We start from the raw sequence: 23,146 nt of genomic DNA on the forward strand, positions 1-23,146 counted from the left end.
TGCTTTTATTTATTTGTAAAAGCGATATATCGGAAATTTACTGAAATAAATAAAGTATAATATTCACACAAATATTTTAAGAATTTCAGTAATAGCACTAAAGAGTAGACTTTATTTCATGTTGCCAAACTCTACGAACCAAAGAATTTATGATTTTAAGAATTCAGCGATTTCAGGTGAATACCATGGAACTAGCAAATAATAATAATAATAATAATAATAATAAATAAAACATTCGACTGATTTCTAAAACCGTAAATGTCTATAATTTTTAACATAAAAGTTACCTAGAATAAATTTCAGATATGAAAACGCATTCATCTCACCTTTAGGTCAAACCTTCACAAGACTATTCATTCTACAAATTATTCATATAATTCCTAACAATTGAAAGCAGTAATAAAATCGACTGTAACAATTGATTGATAGAATTAAATTTAAAATTGCAGAGAATGATTTTTTTTAATTTTATGTACAAAAAGTATTTAATTAGATTGAATTAATTTATGTTTTCTGTCTATTTGTTAATCAAGCGATCCTTCGTCTATTCTGATTAATTTTACATTCTTAATCTCCAAAGAATTTAAATGTACTAACAATATATAATTTGAAACAAGATGATAATTTTTTTTTATTTGAAAGTAGATCTCGGTGTGAAAGAATTCATACTAAGAATAATTATTGTTAATAATTACTGTTAAAGGAGTTTTCCTTTTAATTAATTTACGTCAAACTTTAAAACAAGTCTTAAGGAGTTACATTTATCTGAGCTTAAAAAAAAGAAATAAAAATCAATCTTAAATATTAATCATCTAATCAAAATTTCCACTACTTAAAGAATACATTGATACTTCCATATTGTAAATTTAAGATACATCATTTCAACATTTCCATTCCAAAATGTTCTGATTAAATTAATCTTGGATTCTTCTACCAGTAAAATTTTGATTCTTTAGGGAAATGCTCCTTCAGGCATAGGAAATACTTTTCACTTTGATCTACAACAATCTTTAAACTACCTTCAAAATGGTTATATTTTAACACTTTCTGACAGTAAAACAAACTTCTGAAATTGGTAAAATCTTTAATGATCGTTTTTAACTTCAAAGAATACCATACTGGTTTTGAATTTCAAACGATTCTCATAAGCAATTTTAATAAGTAAAAGTTTTAAGTCCCAATCACTAAGACACTATCTTAATTACGATTCCAATTAACGCTTAGGCAAATCGTTAATGAAGGTAAAAGAGTGCCGTCATATATTTATTCCCAAATCATCAATTGTTTGGATTAAGAAGGAAGGCTTAAAATTCTTTCTATTTTGCCACTTTCAACTGTATTATTATCTTAGATCTCATATATACGTACATGATTTGAGTCTAATCCTTTAAATACTTTGAATTTAAAGGACTAGATTCCCAGAAGATTATTATCCCTTAAATTATTAAAATATTAAGATTGAATTTCGAACGCTATAACAATCAAAAGGCTATTAATTTTCTTAAACAAGTTCTGTATGTTGCAAATGTAAATTTAAAAGGTAATGAAGAAACAGAGAAGGATTTTGAAAGAAAAAGAAATTTAAAGTATTTTAAAATTAAAGGAACAATAACTCTTACTGAATAAATATCACAATTTATATCACTCTTTTTGTTGCTATATTATATACTAGTCTTAAAAATTCAATTGTTCAATTCTTAACCTGATTTCATTCATTTTTAACAATGAACGCTATAACTAAAATATCATCAATATATTCTTCGTTTTTCCTCAAGTGAAAATTGATATCTGCCATTCCTTTCGATAGCCAAAATAATGATGCATTAGCGACGATATCCCTTTTTTTTTCTTTTTAATCTTTCAATCAAGTGAGCACATACGGAAACGGAAAAGAATAAGGCATCAAAAGGATCGACCTTGAAAAAGACTAACTAGTTACACAGCTAGGGAACTGCATTATGAGTTGTACCAACCATTAATTACAAGCAAAAATTCTGCTGATTACCTTCTCTTTGAGACCAATGCATTATCTGCATTGATGGAATATATCTAACATATCAATAATCCCTTCTTCAGTTGCTGTAATCCCCTAGGAATGGTGGCATGAAGATCTTGTCTTTAACTAAACTTCATAGGGAAAAAATCGCAAGGGGTTATATTTCTGCGGCCTAAAAAGCAATGGGCTGTTACTGATACAATATGGCCTATCCAGCGATGGGATGGACGTATATACATGAAATAATTTATGTATAATGTATAAACGTAGATACGAGTAATTACGTAGTAACATATCGTTATGCAGATGATTTTTCTGAACCATGTAAAAATATTTCAGGATTTTTTTAATAACTTTAACGCTTTTTGCGGATGTTCGCCCAGCCTTGATTGTTTTTTCATAAGTAGTCTGTACCATGTAACTGTTTCACCCGCCGTTCGATGACATGACGATGTGATGGTTCTTAACGAAATAGTGCTTAAAAAGGCGTTTGAACAACAATAAATGAAGATCTTTCGTATATTATTGTTGTTGTTTATAATGGCACTTGCCATAGACAAGCCCGCTGACGAAGTCAGTGATTTTAAGCCAAGGGAGTGTCTCTTGTTTTAGTAGCACCGAATAGGGCCAAGAGTACGTCTTAGCTACTCACACATCACATTCGCTTGCACAACCCCTTTTTACAGGGGGGCACATTCACACCTCTCATAGAAAGAACAGGAAGAATAACCATGCCCGAACCGGGACTCGAACCCAGGACGCCCAGGTCACGGGGAAGACGCGCTACCCCTATGCCAGGACGCCGGCAAAACTAAGCGCCACACTTCTTTCGTATATAGAATCCTTTATCTTGCATTTTTAGTGCCATTTTGTTAATAATTGTGACGAACACTTTTTGATGGCCAACAGGAGCTATTTTGTTACTGGAAGAACTTTTGATGTAATCAGATAAAATTTGTATTGTTGTAATTTCAAAATAAATTCGCTTCGATTTAATAAATCAATTGCAGAATTTGTACTACGATGTTCTTTTTGTCCCATTTAATATGAATAACCTTGTATATTAAAATAAACATAAATTTGAAAAATGATGTGAAAATAATTCAAAATTTACATTAATTTTTATTCGTTTAAATTCCCTAAAAAAGTTATAACAATTGAAAGAAAAATTGTGTCGAAATGAAATTGATTATCATTGAGATGGTGATATTTTGGATTTTAAGATGGTTTAAAATATTTTTTCCACAGTCATTTCCCTTGAAGTTACTGAGGAAGAAAAGGCAAAATTTTGAATTATTTCAATTTAATTGAATATTTAATTAACATTTGAAAATGACAGTATTATTTCTCCTTATAATAAGTGTGCAACATTTGATTGAATTCATTTGATTTTTTTACTAGGGGATGTGGAATATATATAAATATTATATAAATGGCTACAATGATATTTATTTATATAAATTCATTAAATAAAAAAAATGTGCAGCTCATGAAATCCATACTTCTACTGTGCTCATGAACAGAGACAATGCATAAATTATTTCAAAGATAGAAATTGGTGAAAGTTTTTTCTCTAGCGTAGCCACTGATATTTCGATATATGAAAGTAACGAAACAAAAATTTTCTGTCAAGACTTATCTTTTTTTTATTTTTTAAATCATTACAGTAGTAGAATAATTAATAAATTATCGAAGGCAAATATACTTTAAATTTCAATTGATTTGGAATGTTTGAATGGGGAATGAGAAAAAAAAACAATAAATCATGAATTATTATAAAAAATGCAAAAATATTACAATAAAATAACCGCTATTAAATTTGGCAAAATACTTTAAATAATATATAATAAAATCATAATGAATTCGATATATGATGCAAAATTTATTAGAACCTTTTTAATACAACGTTTTTATTGTAAAAGGGATGGAATTGTTCATTTTTGATACAGATTTTCATTAAATAAGCATTATGTTCTAACCATCAAGTCCGTTTAAAAATGGAAGATTTGAAATATAAAAAGTCGATCAAAAATGTTTTTAGTCAATAACTAGTTATTAATGGATATTATCTTACACCTTAATCATTATATTGAATCTGTTATATCGCAGACAGATCTGATGAAACATTATTTCTTCACGTAAAAGCTCATGATTTTAAAAGCTTTAAACATCATTAGCGATATTTTTTCGAAAAAAAAATTAGCCTAATGTTGTATTTTCAGATGTATAATTATATTATTTTGAATATTATAAAAATATCAAATAATCTCCGATATTGCTTTTTTTAAAAAAATATCTCAGAAATAATTAAGAAGCTGCAAAAAATGATATCATTATTCGAGATAATTTATAATTTAATCAATACTGCTCAATGACCATTACTGTATTAAAAACGTATTTATGAAATGTTACATTGAATGTATCGTTCCATAGAGAATCTTGACCAACTACGATCCCCTTCCATTAGCCTCTATAATTAGATATCCAATAAAATGATTAAAAAAAAACAGGACAATTTTATCACAACATTTAAATTATCTATTGGTAATCAACTTAGAGTATATGATGATTAATTCACCGTTAAAACATAAAACCCGGAAATTTGTAATAACTTCCAATATTTATTTTGATAAAAAAAACGCAATTTCCAAAAAAAAAAAAAAAAAAGGGAAAGAAACAAAAGAAAAACGAGCTATGAATCATCGCCCATAACGCCGTGATAAACGGTTCCGAAAAACGGTTCCGAATTTTAACACGTAATATAGAGGATCATCAGCAAATCTCACGACATTTAAGAACAAAAGGCGCTTAAATTAATGACGTGCCTGAACTGGGGAAAAATCGAGCCATAAAAAAGTCTGGCTATTGCTCCTCTGGGATAAGTTTGTCGCCGGCACCGGCTTTAACACCAGAAACCACCTCATAGCTCGGTGTCTTGTAGAAGGCGGTTTCACAAGTGCTACGTTGAATATTAATGATATTGCACTCATAATTAATAAATGTTTCCCTGCCGGACAATGTTTAACAAGGTTTGTAGCAAATTACTTCTGATGATCTTTTCTGGTCCAATCTTTTAAACCTTTTCTCTAGAATAATTTTCATTAAAACAGTTCATTTATCTACATTTAAGCTCAGTTTACCAACTAGTTTCAGATAATTAATTTTGAATATTTCTGCTTTTATATTATATAGATATTTCAAATTTACATTCGTATCTATATGATTGTGTATTATAAGTAAACATGAAAAACATTTCCCATCATATTTATTTTTGTATTGTTTCACTGGACAATTTTATTATTCTGATTTTATTTCGATATAAAAATGATATTTTGCTCAGTATCTTTTACCAAGATTATATACTTAATTCAGAAAAAAAATGATATAGTAAATGTCTCATGGAACATATTCTATCTATAGTTGATTTCCAGGACTTCTATCAGTTTATTTGATGTGAATTAACAGAAACTAATTTCTTCTTTTAATAATCATCAATTTAAAAGTATTATGAAATAACTTTTGAATATAACTGTCCATTTATAATATTCAGTTGGGAGAATTTTGATATTTGATAGATGTTAAATCTGTTTAATTTTATCTATATATGTGTCTTCGATTTTGTAATTATCCTGTAAACTTATGTTTGAACATCCAGTCAGACGGATTTCCTCTGAACATATTTTACTTACAGTTTTATAGAAATCTGCTAATTTAGTGTAAAGACCATATACCAAATTTCAACCGTTTAACTCAAAGCGTTTTGAGCGTTTTTGAGTCACAGGCAGCCAAATGGATATTTTCTAAAAATGTGTTTTTCGAACTCCTAGAGGTCTAGAACGCAGAGATTCGTTAAAAGTTCGTTTCGAGTTCGCGTTTTTTGATGAGTACTATATACTACCTATATGAGAAAGTAGGAAACTGGCCTACTGAAAGAACTGATCTCGATGGGTTCCGCTAGAACTTTCAGATGACACTAATTCCACACGAATGGCATTGTCTCTTCAACATTAAATGCGATATTAGATGTTTCTTTTTTACCTTATATAGTTTAATAAGGCAAAACATGGGTGCATCATCTGATACCTGAGACGAAGTAAGCATTTTAGATCGAAGCTGAAGGGCGAACTGACTCGATCTGGCTATCGCGAATGGTTCTATGACTCGCTTCCTTATTTTATTTACTATGGTTTTGACAGATTGTTTTACTAATGGCATAAATGTTCCAATAAGCATGGTGATTATGTGAAAAATAAATATTTACAGATGCCTTTCTATTTTTGACTACCTGTTTGATTTAGTGAATAAAACTTTTCTATCAAAAGACTTGTTACCACACTTTTGAAAAAATATTGCCCGTGAATATTTGAGAAAAAAAAATTCTTAAAATTGAAGTTGGTTTAAGACCTTTTGAGATTCTGTAGTTTCAAATAAATTAGCTCAATGGTGTGATAGTATTATATTATTGTCGGTAAATTATTAAAGGATGCTCATGAGCAACTTTTCGAATTTCTTACATTTAAATAAGGGAAAAATAAGCTTTTTATTCGGAAATTAGAAGAAATTCTTTCAAAAGGCTTAGGAAGCAAAGGAAGATGGCAGAAATTAAAAATTAAAATAATTATTTTTATCGTTATATCATACTCTTTTAAACAATTCCTAGTTCCTCTTTTTGTAGAAGCTTTGATAGAGTTTAATCGTACCAGCAAAACACTAAAATATTCTGATTGAACTTTAGTGTAACACTTTAGGATCAAAAGTCCAGTTTCTTTATTCTCTCGGGTATAATTATTCCTCTAAGACTGTACTCCATTAAAAATAAATGAAAATCGATTTAATGGGAAACGAAACTGCATTAGACAATAAGTCCCGTCAGAGAATTCTTTCAACAATTTTTGTCCCCAGTAAATTGCAAAATTATAGCGAATTCCTTGTTGTAATTTCAAAAATTGAAAATTAAAGAAAAAATAATTAAAAATTAAGATATAAGTTACATTTTGACAAATGTCTTGAATCCGAAAACAGCAAAAAACACTCATTTTAAATCATTCTATTTAAGCTACATGCAAATTATTGTTCACTTTATAATTTTCAACATGAGTTTATTAAGACTATTGCTAGAAGTAAATCAATCAATGGCAATTTTGAGTATCTGAGATATCTCATTTTCAAATTAAAAAAAAAATGTCACACTTTGGATATTAAAATTTTTTATATCTAAATATGGAACTTCTGTTTTTATGAAAATTTAACTGTTTATATTAGAACTGAAAATAGATATTTTTGATGATAATATTTAGTACTTTTTTATTATTTAATCAAAACGATTGGTTTTCCTTGTGGCTGTGAATTTAATCATTGATCCTGAAAAATCAGTTAATTTCTATATTATGAATATCAGTTTTATAGAAATTTTTTTCGCTGACAATTATATTTGCAATTGCACTTTCGCGATTGATTTTTTCCTTGATCATGATGGCTTTAATCAGAAAAGAAAGAAACTATATCAATATTATTTTAACACTAATTTTATAATTTATGAATATTACAAACATTCTCTATCATCGTAACTTAGTTATATCCTTATCTGCCTTATATTTCTTAGAATATGATAGCTTAGGATTTTTTTCCCAGCTAATAGGTCAAAATAATGAGGAATTTTGTTCCTTATATTTCTTTCTAAATCAAAAAATATAAATGCCGAATTTGATACCTTTTAGCTTTTATCTGTAGCATTAACACAATCTGATACTTCAAAATTATAAAACATCCAATTTTTTTTTTATGAGTTTTATACTTTTCGAAGATTTTTACGAATTAATTTCAAGATGATTTGTCAGTCTGGATATTAAAGTTTCTCTTCCGTGAAAGCTATATGAAAGCAACGAAAATCGTTAATGTGCCACTCTTTCAGATTTTAATATCATTAAAAGATTTTTATTATTATTTTTAAGCAGAATGATATTTCGCAAAACTGATTTATTTTTCCAAAATGAAAAATTATAGTTATATTAAAAATCATTTAAGGAATCAAAATGAAATTATTTCATTGGGTAATTCAGTCAGAAAAATGCTGTCTTTTGGATTTGAAATAATGTTTACGGATATATGAAATGGAAACGATATTATAAAAAATAGTTTCTTTTTGATAATTTGACTAATTTTGAAAATTTTATGCAATGAAACATTATTTTTTTTAATAAATAGATTAAAGTTTGTTTTTTTAAAGTAAATAAATCTTTCATATCTTATTAATGCAAAAATAGTCTTTCGAATATTTATAGCTTGTACAATAAACATTAGCATTAAATATTATTTAAACTTCTATATATTTTCATGAAATATTAATCATGAAGATATGTTCTGTATTCTTTTTCTAAATACCTGATATAAAATAATTAAGACAAAAATATTATATATATATATTTCAGATCGAATGAAATGTAAAATGAGTTGGGAAACCTTTTGTTTAAATAATGTTTTTGTTTATTTATATGATCATGGCCAAAACTGATTGGCTTCCGATATATATTGCTAAATATATGGCATCATATATATATTGTTTTATCATTTACCATTTCATATATATATATATATATATATATATATATATATATATATATATATATATATATATATATATATATATATATATATATATATATATATATATATATGTGTGTGTGTGTGTGTGTGTGTGTGTGTGTGTGTGTGTGTGTGTCTGCTAATGTGTTTTCAGCTGAAACATTAAAAAATTAAAAATTGTGTAAGAAATGCGAACTTTTTCGAAAATCCTAAATAAAAGATGGGAAAATTTAATAAATTAAAGATACTACATTTTTTTACTGTTCTCAACAATTTATTTACAGACGTAATTATGTCTGCGATATTTTCTGTCATGTTTACATAATTTAATTCTCATAATTATTCGGATAAATAATGAATCGTAAAAATAAGGAAACTAAAAAAAAATGAAAATAATCCAAACTATCTCCTTAAAAACAACTAAATCTGATAAATTTCATATTATCAAAGTTTCAACACAATGGAAAAAATATGAAAACCAAAATAAAACTGATAAAATATATTTGTGCAAAATATTTTTAAAAAATAATGATAACAAAGTATAAAAGTAAATAAAAAGAAAGAACATAACAATGTTATGAAAAAATATAATGAACATTCCTTTTTAAACATTTGTCGCATTAACAGTTTTTAGACTATTCATTGCGGCAAATTTTTATAAAAATATCTAAATGTATTTATTACATGTCCCATGAAAAAAAACCCTAGGAAAATACTCATGTTATAATTGAGGATTCTTTATCATAATATTTTTCTATTATTTAAAGATAAAACAGTCTGTAAGTTCTCTCAACGGATTTGAAAAGCACCTTAATGTATCACAATAATTAGTCTTATTAATTAACTGTCTTTTTGAGAACAAACTGCATAAAAATGGAAATATCCATTAACTAAAGAAATGTTTTTTCCTAACATATATCAAATGCACAGGAGGATCATTTAATTAACATTGGAAATATATTATTTTAATATATCAACTTCTTGTTGATTTAGAAAAAAATATATTACCGTCCTTTTGTAGTAAAACGTATATCACGTTGTTTTATGATATAATGATGTTTACTCACATTTTTTTTTGTTTACAAAATGTGTAAGCATAAATTAATAATTAAGGGAAACATTCGAAAAATTTGTCAGATAAAAATAGTAGGTAATAGAAAGTGAATGTTTTTCTGCAGATTAGATGCAATTATTGTTCTTTGGAAAGATTTGAAAGTATGTACAACTAATTAAAAACGAAGCAAAAACGAATTTGTAATTTTTTTTCATATGCATCAAAATAATTTCGAAATATTTCAATTCTTGCAATGCTATTTTGAATTAAAATATTTTATTATTTGAAATAGTTATTGATTTATATTATGTCATTTAACAATTTAGTAATAGACTCACGTGTTTTATGTTATTATAACATATTTAATGTGTAAATTTGAGTGTATAGTTACATAGAAAAAAAAATATTTTTTGTTTAATTTTCTCTAGAATTTTCCATAAAAATGCCAAAAAATCAAAAAATATATTTGATTTTATAAATTTTAGTCACTGAAACACTATAAATTGAAATATTTTACTCGAAAGACATTATTGACAAAAAATGAGTACAATGAATTTAAAATACTAATGTATTTATTTCATTTTAATATTAAATTCTAAAGTCCTCGATATAATAGGAGTTTCAGAAGTTTAAAGTGACGCAAGAGAATGGAGTGTACTGTCATAAATCAAAATATTGTGCCATTTTTAGGTTCAGCTTCTTCGCATATGATATTACCTATACAGAAGGACAATAAAAAAATTCAACATTTCTAAATATGAAAATCGTTTTAAATCATATCTATGAAACAAAAAGGACAATGTGTCTCTGTTTCTTTTCATTATGTGATTGAAACGACATTTCACGCCCACAACTCGGTACTACCGTTTAATCATTTAAAGGAGTGGTTACTTTACAGTAAACGAGTTTCTTTTCGTAAGTCGCATTCCTTACACTTAATGGAAGCAAGAATTCCATAGAAACATTTTGAGGAAATTCAATGAGATCTTTCCATTCATATTATAGCTATTTGGACTTTCCGACATAAGAAATTACAGCTCTAATGTTATTACTGCTTTCAGAAAAAGAATATTTTTTTTGTTTATTTTAAATTATAAATAAAAAATTAATTTAATTAATTCAGAAATTATTTTGTTTCAAAAAAATCAAGATTTACTGATAATGAAGTGTGTGAAATACTGAAAATCCAATATTTCTAAATCTGTAAAGCTTTCTAATTTATATATTTATAAAAGGCAAAGAACAATATGTGTTTTCTTTATATGATCGAAGGCATTTTTACGCCCACAACTCGGTAAAACCGTTTAACCATTTGCAGGAGTGGTTACTTTACAATAAACGAATTTCTTTTCGTCAGTCACGTTCTCCACACACAATGGAAGCAAGAATTCCTTACTGTGGTGACTGGCTGCTTTGCTTTCTTAAACTTGGAAAGACGACAGCCGGAAGAGGTAAGTAAACAAGAAAGACGACTTCAGAATCCTTTTTTATGTATTTATCTCTTTCTTTCCCTTCTAACAGATCCCCCAGTCCCCTTTTTACATTCTTCCAAACGAATCTTTTCCATTGAAGAGGGCGAATCTGAGTTGCGCACACGTCACTGTATTTTCTAAGGAGGGACCTTTGTTTGGTATTCAACTCTGTTCTAGTCTAAATTTTAAGACTTGAGAATATCTGCTCGTTCTCCTTTTTCCACTGCTTCTATAGCGGTTGGTAATCCAGAATTTTCTATTATTTTTTTAAATCTCTTTTCCTCGTGGTTATTGTTCAGCTGATATGCTGGCAGAATACAAATACATTTTTTATATCTTTTCAGTTTATGTGGTTTGTTAACTGGTATGAAATATTTCGTTTTCAAATTGTATATATTTAAAAGTGTCGTGTTTGGCCATAATTTGTCATTTTGTTATTGCTTCAGAAATGATTTACGCTTTATCCTTTATCTTTTCACTTAAAATAAGTACTTTTTTTCTTTATTTTTATTATTTTGAAGATTTGAGGTAAATATTTATAAACTAAAATAACAGTTGTAGGGAATATAAGTAAGATATAATATTTGGATGCTTAATTTTGAAGTTAAAACATTTAAATTTATTAATTGATTAGATACATTCTTTATTAAATTATGAAACTGAAAATAAAATTATTATATCTCACTATTAATTATGTAAATGATAATCATATATAAAATATAAATTACGGTATGTGAAATATACCTAATGATACAATCTGCAATACAACATATATTGCAACATACAAAGGTTCTATGCAAAAACTGCCAAATGGATTCTGAAATATGTAATTTTGTAAGAGCATATATTTATGGGAGTAGCAATTGGAAAAAATTAAATAATATACATTATTTTCAATGAATTAAAAAAATAAATATTATAATTTTAAACTATGGAGTATCGAAATACTTCTAAAAGTAATTGAAATATTTGCAATTTTATTTATTAATAACAATTTATAAGATAATAAATAAATAAAAGTTAATAATAAGTATTTTATTAAAATGTTACTTTAAGATACGTTATCATAGAATTTTTAATAATAGAAATCCATTAAACAAATTCCATTCAATTATGTTTCCAAATATAGGTTTTGAAATTAGCACCATTTGGTTTTAATCATACTAACAAGTTTATATACTGCACTGTTTATTACAAGCTACGATCAAAATTCTACTGTAATCATCTGTAAAGGAATTTTGAGTAAAATATTTAGAAATATTAATGCATATTCTTACTTTTACTGGTATTCCAAATATAATGCAGAATTATGATATAAAAATTAATAATAAATTTCGAATTTTGAATTTCCAATACTTCGAAAGATATACGAAAGATTTCGATGCATTCTGATAATGATTAGGTGTGTTCCAAAAGTGGTGTTACGCCGATAAAAAGCTCATAATTAAAACTAAAAAAAAAATAGAATTTAAATAGCTGTCAAAGTTCTAGCCATTCAGAAAAAAAAATCATATGCATGTATACTAGATTCAAAAGAAGCAAAAGACAGTCAAAGGAAAAAAACAAACAAACCTGGAAACAAAAAATAAAGCAGCAGGCATAAGAAGAAAAAGTGGAGAAGGTCTCAATGGCTCAAGCGGAAGAGCTACATAATATTCCACAGTAGCAGTATCATTGAAACATAATTATAAAATAATAAGTTTTACCAAAAACAGGCAGCTTTAAACTTTTTTTTAAAAAAAAAAGACCAAAAGATAAATAAATAAAAGAAAAAATAAATAAATAAACATGAAAAATAAATATGTACATTGGCTCAGTCTAAAGTAGAGTCCATGATCAGGAACAAAAGGCTGGATAAAAAGTTCTTTTTGCATTTGTTTTCTTAAACTCACAAGATATTGTCCACTTTTAACAATGCTTGACTTATTTATGCATATTTTGAAAGGCTCAGGCATTTGTAGAGTCCCATTTAAAATTTGCAACTGTTAGAAAAGCATTAACACTTGAAAGTACTAAGAGGAATGCACAATGTTTTACCACAAGGTATAAACCAACAAAAATTCCATTTTCTTTTTTGTAGTAAAATAATATACGGCTCCAAAAGTCATTTTTCCTTTAGTAAAATAACATATGACATATAATAATAATATATGATATGCTAATAATAACATATAATGATAATATAATATATATAAAAATTACAATAACAAGCAAAAATTAAAATACAAAATAGAAATGAAATTCAGTTCTGCATAATAGAATTTTTATGGAATGAAAGAAAATGCTTCATTTTTTATAATAAAACTTTTTCTGAAAATAACTTTTTAAACTGTTGCCAACCATTTTTTAAAATTCCAGCATTTCTAGAATATAACCGATGCCACCCGAAATACAAAAATAACTCTCTTCAGTATCTACCCAAATCCAGAGGAACGTAAAAGTCCTTGGAGAATAATTATTCAGGACCAGAATTCCACAATGAACAGATGAAAGTCGACTTAATGGGTTAAAGGACTTCGCAACATGGAGCTCCGTTCGGCAGTTCTTTTAGTACCTCTTACCCCATTGGTCATTAGTGAGGACGTTGCAAATTACCCTGTGTTTTCAATGAATAGTAGATAAAGCAAAAAATGATTCAGAAAAAAAATAACGGCGCTTCAGAATTAGATTACCTGATTCGAGAAGGCAACGAGAAAAAAAAAATTGGATTTAGCTATTAAAAAATCCCAATTTTTGTTTAAAATATTAGGATATCAATGAGGAGTCAGTCCTATTATGGAAATTTTTATTCAATTCATTATTTTTTTTAAGAATAAAATTATAAAAATAGTTAGTTATTTTTTAGGTACAAGTAACATATTCCATAATTTTGCAAGTTGTGAACGAATATTCGAGTGATTATATCAGTTACAAATTATTTTATTTATGATTTTTTTTAAAACCTATGGTTTTGATTCTAGTAATCATTTTAAAAACAACTTAAGCTAATCTATTTATGCAATCAGTTGCATGTATCATAGTTTGCATCGAAATAAAAGGAAAAAAGAATAAAATTTCTATCAGATGGAAGTCATTTATAAGTATATTTTCTTTTATTCTTTCTTAATTACGTTCAAGGATATTAAGAATATTTAAATTCATCTTTTTAATGATAATGTTTTTCATCAACAAAATGCAATATTTTTCATTTGCATTATTCTGCTAAAAATTTTGAAATTGTTTTATTTTTATTCTTTTTTCCTTTAAAACTTTAAAATTATTTTTGTCTACTTGTAGAAGTTTTAAAATTATTTTTGATCCAGCCATCAAAATCACTCTAAATATGCAGATCCAGTGCAAAAATTATTCGAATAATGTAAAACATTGCATACATAACTAACTATAAAGCATGTTCGTATATCAAACACCATTTACTATTTTGAGTATTAACATATAATATAATTTCAAATATTGATTAACATTAAGCAGATTTTATCATCGAGTTCATTTAAAGCATGTAAAAATCGAGTATGCATAAGTCATATGTAATATGTTGTATTATTAATATACAAAGCGTGACTGAAGAGAAAAATTTGCTAAATGAGATTAGAGAAAATATCGATAAAAGCTAATTTAAGACCAAATCACAATTAAAAAAAAATATCATAAATAACTTGCAAGATGTATCAAAATTTGTGTATTTAAATACCTATGAAAGGAAATAAAAATAAATAAAAGGTAAACTTATGCAAGGAACAATTTAAAAGATTACAGTTAACCTCAATGACACACTAAACCACGATATATTATATGCTTTATTTTCTATTTGAAAATGGTATATACTTACTAATTTACCCTTTGACAACTAACACATTTAACATTTAAAAAAATCAGCACCTATTTAGTTATAATAATTTATACCTGCAACGTTGATAAATTCACGCATATATATACTGAATATTAAAACTAAGAAATATATTTCAGAAATATTGTTTAAGAAGATTAATCCAAAATTACCTAGAATAATAATAAAACACATAATAAAAGATCAGACTTGCAGAGTCTCTCAAAAGAAGCGTTGCAAATTTCAAAAGGCAGAAAAAAAAGCAGAAAAATAAGGGATTCTTTTTTACAAAAAGAAAAGTGTTTGAACATGGAAAAAATATGATTTAAAGCTGAGCATTCAATAGAAGACATTATTGTATTAGAAAAAAATAATTTATTCCTTTTTTGCTAATTAATTTTATTTTTGACTTTTTAAAACTTTATATATATGTAAGCAATTATAAAATTCTAGAGTATTTTGTAATATTGTTGCGAAACGTGCCGGCGAGTCAAAATCTATGCTGCAGTGTGCAGTTCTAGGTCTGAGAAGTTTCATGGCTCAGTCTATAATAGACGATAAATGGTTCAAATAATAGGTAGTCAAAATGTGTAAATGCTTGTTTTTCTTTTCTTTTTCCTAAATTATTTATTAAGATTCTTCTTCTTATTATTATTAAATGTAACTATGTCTCATCTCTAGAAAGCTGTAGAATTTTTATATATTGTTCATAAGGTGATAAATGATTAGGATCTCCATGATTTAAAGTCTCAAGATAAGATAGCTAATCATTCTATCTTAGCTTAAAAATTCCTTTAACTAATTTCATCTAATCTGCAGTATTATTTTAACTCCATAATCTGTAATACTTTTTCCTTTATATGTATATTATTATAAACCAATGTAATATCGGGCACTTTAAATAGAGTGGTATGTTTTCAAAAGGTATTCATTTTTACGGCAGTGAATAAAGTTAAATATTTCGCCTCCCTTTCTCGTGCTAAATCGTATTTTTTCAAAGTTTTTCAAATATTTATTGCCATGAGAAATGAAAGCTCTCTTTAAAAAGAATGCATGTAGGTGATAAAGTTATATTAAAATATGAATATTTTTCTATGATCAAGATGAACACTATAAATAAAAGCGTAGGAAGAATCGTCTTTTTTCGTTTAATGTTTCGAATTGAGAAGTTTCTAATATGTCAACTCATTTTATCCCACGCGACGTCATTTAATTCCAAGTTGACGTTCCAGTCCTGCTATTCAAATTACTTTTTCCTTAAGATCTTTGCATAAACAATGACATTTATTAATACGAACTCCACTAAACTTTTAATATCTTGGAAAAGTTTACTATGGAAACTCATATCCATTGAAGTAAATAGGCTGGCGATAAAGAACTTCTTTTGAAAGAGATGAAAAAAGAATTGCTATATATAGAATGAATTAAAAAATGCGGCACTTCAATTATTTGCTATTTAAAGCAAACAGTTTCCATACAAAAATATTTATTTTGAAATTTAAAAGCAACAGAGTTGTAAATTTAATCTTTTTATGCTTTAGCTATTTGTATTAAATACAGATTTTTAATGATTTTAATAAACTATTTTATGTTACTGTTCTGAGCTACAAATGTAATGAAAACAATTGCAATATTTTTTTGGTATTATTTTGATGTTAATTTCAAAGTGTTTGCTTTTGGATTTTTTATATATAAATCTTTTCTTATTTTGTCCTTTTATTTTGCTTGTTGTAAAGAATACGTACGTTTTATGTATTTATTTTTTTCTTTTATTTTCAACGTTTTTCTTTAACTTTTGCATTGTTTATTCTGTTTAATGATTGCCTCTATTTACAAGTGAGCAATAATATATTGTTTTCGGTATTTTCTATGGATTTGCGTATATTTCTGTATTTTTCCATTTTGATTTTATATGCTCATGTATATTTTCCATTTGAAATTGCCTGCCATCCTTGATGTAGTACTGATTTAAAATTCAAGTCTTGTGTTGATATAAACAAGGAAACTTATACCAAGAGTCTAAAAAGTCTAGCTTTCCTTTTTATGGTTTTCTTTAAAAAATTGTATGCAAAAGAAACTTAAATTTGTCTTCCGATAAAAAAAGCATTTTCTAGTTTAACTCATTTACTGTTCTTATCAATAACAAAAGCTAGCTTCTAACTCATATTCCCACATGGAATTGTAATAAATATAGCTTGCTTTTTATTAATTTATAATAGCTGCTATTACTTAACCTCAAATGTACTGATTGACTTATTAAGTATTGAATTTAAATATTACATACTAATTTTAAATACTAATTTTAATACATGAAAATATAAATTTTCCAATTTTGTCTAAATCTTTAGAAGTTAAAAAAATGTAAATATAAATTATGAAAATAAAATATTTCGTCTAGTTTCAAAATTTTCAATATGCATTCATGTATGACGTGAAATATGGTAATGTTTATTTTCTATCATAAGAAAGAATTTATAAGGATTTTTTTCCAATTTCAACTTTATCTACTTTTTATAAGAATATCTAAAAGGAAAAAAAAATATTTTTTACTTTTCTAATGGCCTTATCATGCTGTAAGGGAGAAACTTTAGCATGGCTTCTAAAAGAATGCTTATTGCAGCTGATAGAAAGATTTTTTTTCTTATTATATATTCTATGCTGAATAAATAATAAATCAAAATAAGAAGTGTAGAAATTATAGCACTCGCATCATTTTTTATAGAAATTAGAAAATGCAAATTAAATGTATTTTGCAAAAGTTAATTTAATAGGTTAATCTAGGAAAATTCTTGACTGTTTCTTACATGCTAAACTACTACTCGTATTTGAACTTCAACCTAAATTTTTAACACTTTACGCACATGCATGTATGTTAAGTAATAATAATTAAATACAAATATCAAATAATCCATCAAAAATCGTTATATTTTACTTTTGCTATCATGTCAAAATGCGATAAAGAGAAAAAAATTGAAAATAAAGGTTTTATTTATCTATCACTTAGGCTTTAAAATAATTATTTCAGTTCTATTTCATGCAGCGAATTTAGGACGCAACTCTACTAATTAAGATATTTACTTAATTGTGTTCTTCCATGTGAAATAAAACTTTTAAATTCATCTATCTAATAGTAATTAGTTTGTGGTAAGAGACAAAAATTTGTAATTTATCAGTTTCAAATTTGAAATATAAGTTTGGAGAAACTGTTGTATATAAATATATAAAAATGCAATAAATTGCTTAACAAAAATTTTTTCTAAGATCTTCTAATTAATATTATTGGTAAAAAAGTAGAATGGCGTACTTATTAAGACAAAAATATTAACTAAAACATCATTAAATAACAGCAAAAAGATTTATTATGTCAAAAAATTCTGAGCAAAAATGACACTATCGTTTTAATCTAATTAGAAATATTTTTCGTCTTATATCGTAGTAAAAATTATGAAAAGAGGGCTTTTCATTTTATAAAATATATTTGAAATAATAAAGATAAGATATAAGAAGCAAAATAAATGCTTTTTCGTGGATATTTTTATCTTAAAAAAATTATTTCATAAAATATATTTTAGATAATGAAGATGAAAAAAAATATATGTTGTAAAATATATGTTTTTTTCAGTATTTTTTTTTAATTTTAATTCCTTAATGATAGATAAGATTATAAAGTTATGTCGAGAGAACCAAAAAAGCATGTTATCTGTCGGAATAATTAGTTTTTTTATAATTAACATCATTTCCTCAAGAAATTCTGCTATAATAAATGTATTCGTTAATTAAACGAGTAGTATATCAAATGCATCAGAGAATACCAAATGACAATTTCATTTAATTAATTTCCCACACACAAAAAAAAATTACCATATCTCATTCTTGCTGATACCTTAGGAATATTTTATAATAAACTTATTATAATCCTTCCAAAACAGAGGATAAAATTACTTTTTTTGCATGATTAAGAAATAAAAATTTAGGTATGGAGAAAAAAATCTAAAAATTAACAGATGTAAAAAATTTTCTAAAAATTAGCAGATGTAAATAATTTTCTAAAAATTACACTAATAAATAATTTATTCTTTTTTCATTTCTAAAATTGTTCTGCAAGAACTTTTTATTTATTTGAAGATTGCGATTCAAAAATTATAGATTTTTTTCAGTTTAACACGATTATTTTTTTCAACTCGAAAGAAAATTATAATAATTTTATTAATATTCTGTCTCATCAAAATGAAGGACTACAATAATAATTATGTGCTAATAAAAGCTTGGTTAATATTCATTATTTTTTATGAAAATAATTACTAATAATAATCCATATATTATATATAGAAAAATTAACGATAATTTTTACCAAGCGAACTTTGAATATCAAACTTTTAATAAATTTTTAACGAAATAATCTGAATTTGCTGCAAATAGTAATATTCTATATAAAAAATAAGTTAACCTTAAAATTGAATAGTAAATAATAAAATTTTTATCAATAATTTTGAAAAATAAAAGGAAGTTATTTAATTTTAAAATCAATGGATAAATCTTCTATAAAAATAATTTCGCAACTTTTTGTTTATCAAAACTATAATCAACAATATACGGATTTAATCTATTTAATTATACTTTAATAAATAAATATTTATTTACTGTTTTATCTGATAAATTGATTTTTTTTTAGTATGCAAATATTTGTTTCTGATATCCTATTAAATAATAGTAAAGCATTTAAAAATAGCATAGTTATGTTTTATAGTTTTGACAAAAGAACTGAAATTACTTTTCTTTTAGTTTCATAGCTTTAGGATTAAATATTTTCTTAATTAGCTTAATGTTTTATATAAAAAATGTAGTATATCTAAACATAAAATTTTAAAAATAATATTTGATTTCTGAATTCTATTAATTTTTGGTGGGGCGATGGTGGTTATATATTAACATACTGTATTTGAAATTATTGCAACCTTATTATTATTTTGTTTTGGTGAAAGATATATTTATAGTCTTATTAGTTTTAACTGCAAATGTTCCAATTTTTGTATTGTCTTCTGTCTACATTTGAGAAACTACTGCTTTAAAAAAATCATTGTAATGATGAAAAGCCTAAAATCAGTTTTACACATAATAATGTTTTATACTCTTTCTATGATTAACAGAGCACTAAAAAGGTTATTATTGCATTTTTTAAGGATTGGTTATCTTTAAAATTTATTTTCAATATTTGATTTGATATTGCTTTCAATTTCACATATTAAAGTAATATTAATTGTGTGATTTTTTTTAATCAATGCACCTATATTTCAGTTTGAAAATTTGTCTTTTGATAACTATTGAACAAGATATTATATTATGTAATATGATATCATATGACAATAAAAGGTCTATATATCAGCTTTTTTAATTTTTTACATTAACTTTCAATATTTGATTTGATATTACTTTCAATTTCACATATTAAAGTAATATTAATTGTGTGATTTTTTTTAATTAATGCACCTATATTTCAGTTTGAAAATTTGTTTTTTGATAACTATTGAACAAGATATTATATTATGTAATATGATATCATATGACAATAAAAGGTCTATATATCAGCTTTTTTTAATTTTTTACATTAACTTTCAATATTTGATTTGATATTGCTTTCAAGTTAAAGAAATATTAATTGTCTGATTGTTTTTATTAGAGCAACTATTTTTCAGTTTGCAATTCTTGTTTTTGATAACAATTGAACAAGATAGTATATTATGTAATATGATATGCATATATGACAATACATTTTTAGCTAAGAAATGTTTCTAAAAATTAAGATTATTAGAACTATCTCAATAAATCTGTAATCCAAATTAAACAAAATAAAAATTTGAAACAAAGCTATCGATATTTTATTTCAAATTTTAATAAAAAGGATGAAATATTAGACAATATTCATTAGGGATGTGCTAAAATTACAAGAATAAAATGAATTCTTGGATCATATACTAAAAATTCGATGCTATTCAAACTTTATTAGCCATTTTTATTGTCGAACATTTTATGAGAAAAATTGATGTATTTTTATAAATAAGAAATATCTCACATCATAAGCCATGAAATTTCTAAACGATAGAAATTATCATTATAATTCTTTTTCATTAATCATCTCTTATTAAAAGATAAAAGGAGACTGCTTAGTTCCCTCAAAGGAATAAGAATACATATTTTATTTCGTAACAATTATTCTCAATAATTAACTCACTCTTACACATGTAGAAGACGATAATTAAAGCATTCATTAATTAAAGAAATGCATTTCTTTCCTATGTCAAATGCACAAGATGAGAATTCGCAATTTAATTATCGTCACAAAATATAATTATGACATATTAATTTTTGTTGAGGATTATGATGGCCGGAATTCTTTATGCAAGTTTAGCTATTAAGGTTTCTAGATTGTTTTATGATCAAGCGTAATATTTTCGGGGATTTTTTTTTGTAATTGTATTGCAGTAAAATAAATATGCTTAAAAACATTTCAAATACATCTCTAATAAAAGTGAAAACTTGCTATCAGCAAACGAATTTGTTTTCCTATATGTGGTATATTATACTTATAAATTATTATAGAAGTAGTTTAAAACTGATGTTTTTCTTAAAATACCAAATTTGGAAGGTTTACTAAAATCATAATTAAAAAAAACATCAAACTACTTTTCTAAACCCTTTCATAAATATTATAACCGTCAAATAATTTTCAAGTCATTTTAAGTTCCTAAAAAAATAAAATCATTTATTTTTATATTTATTATCGAATATTATTGATTCTTTGTAGTACATTCAAGGGAATAATGTGTTATAAATATATTTAAAAGCAAGTATTATTAATATTATTGCTACCAGAAAATTTTAACTATAGAACAAACATTTCACTGTAAGGAGAAAAACTGTATTGATTTATCATTTATATATAATTACAAATATGTACAATTTTTATTTTTATGTTATTTTAATAAGAGAGTCATTATGGCATTTTAGACATAAAATAAAAATTTTTATTTATTTTGAAAGGAATGTGGACACAAAAGGTTTCCAAAAATTTCTCTGACGTAATAATCATTTAAAATTACATTGAATGTTAATTCCTCTAAGAAAAAAGGGGAGCAAAACACTCACACATTAAGGAATCAGACATGAAACATTACAAACTAACTTACATAATTTATAAAATGCATATAAATAATTCTGTTAGATGCATTATCTTGAATTATTTTGTATGCTTATAAGATACTTAGAGCATTTAGAAGCGAAAAAAGTTTCTGCAAAATATTACGCAATCGCAGCTTTTGTTTTTACTATCTTCTATTACTATTACTATTATTTCTATTATTTATAGTTATTGCTATTTTAACTCCAAGCAACGGAAGGAATCAAACATGAAACAAACATCATGTATTACTATTTTACAGTTGAAGGAATCAGACATGAATCATTACAAAATTACTTACAGAATTTATGAAATACATATAATTAATTCTATAAGATATGGTATATTTTGCATGCTAAGAAGATATTTTGGGCATTTGTAAATGGAAAATTTTTTGGCAATATATTATTATTTTCTATTATTACTATTATTTCTGTTATTTATACTTATTACCACTGTCACTTATTACAATTTTAACTACATCGTTAGCAACGAAACAATTATTGAAACTAACACTCTACACATCGGCGAGTAATCAGAGAATAATTATATTCGTATTAAACCACTTTCAGTTATATAAGTTTATGTCATAAAAATATAAAAGAAATCAAACTTTCGTTGTATTTTTAGTTAGCCTGGAATTATACAACATTTAAAAAGAAAAATATCAAGCTATGTTGTTTGCATAAAACTCTAAAATATTTTCGCTTCCATGAAATTAGATCATTTCTATTGTGGTATATAGAATACGGAAAACGACTTCTTTCTGTGGCGAGAGTCTGATATGAAATTTTGAATACGAGGATACAGCTGCAAGATTCGAAAAGTAAACATAAGACTACTTTCGGATTCTTTTTTTTTTATTTGTACATTTATTCCTCTTTCTTCGTTACAGATCTTCTTTTCGGATTCTACCCAAAAAATCCGTTTCCGTGAATCTGAGCTGCGCACACATCACAGTATTTTCCATGGGAGAACATCTGTTTTGTATTCCACTCTTTTCTGGTCTAAATTGCGCGGCTAGAGGATATCTGCTCCTTTCTCA

Source organism: Argiope bruennichi, chromosome 2 (genome assembly GCF_947563725.1).
Source record: "Argiope bruennichi chromosome 2, qqArgBrue1.1, whole genome shotgun sequence".
Taxonomy (NCBI): domain Eukaryota; kingdom Metazoa; phylum Arthropoda; class Arachnida; order Araneae; family Araneidae; genus Argiope; species Argiope bruennichi.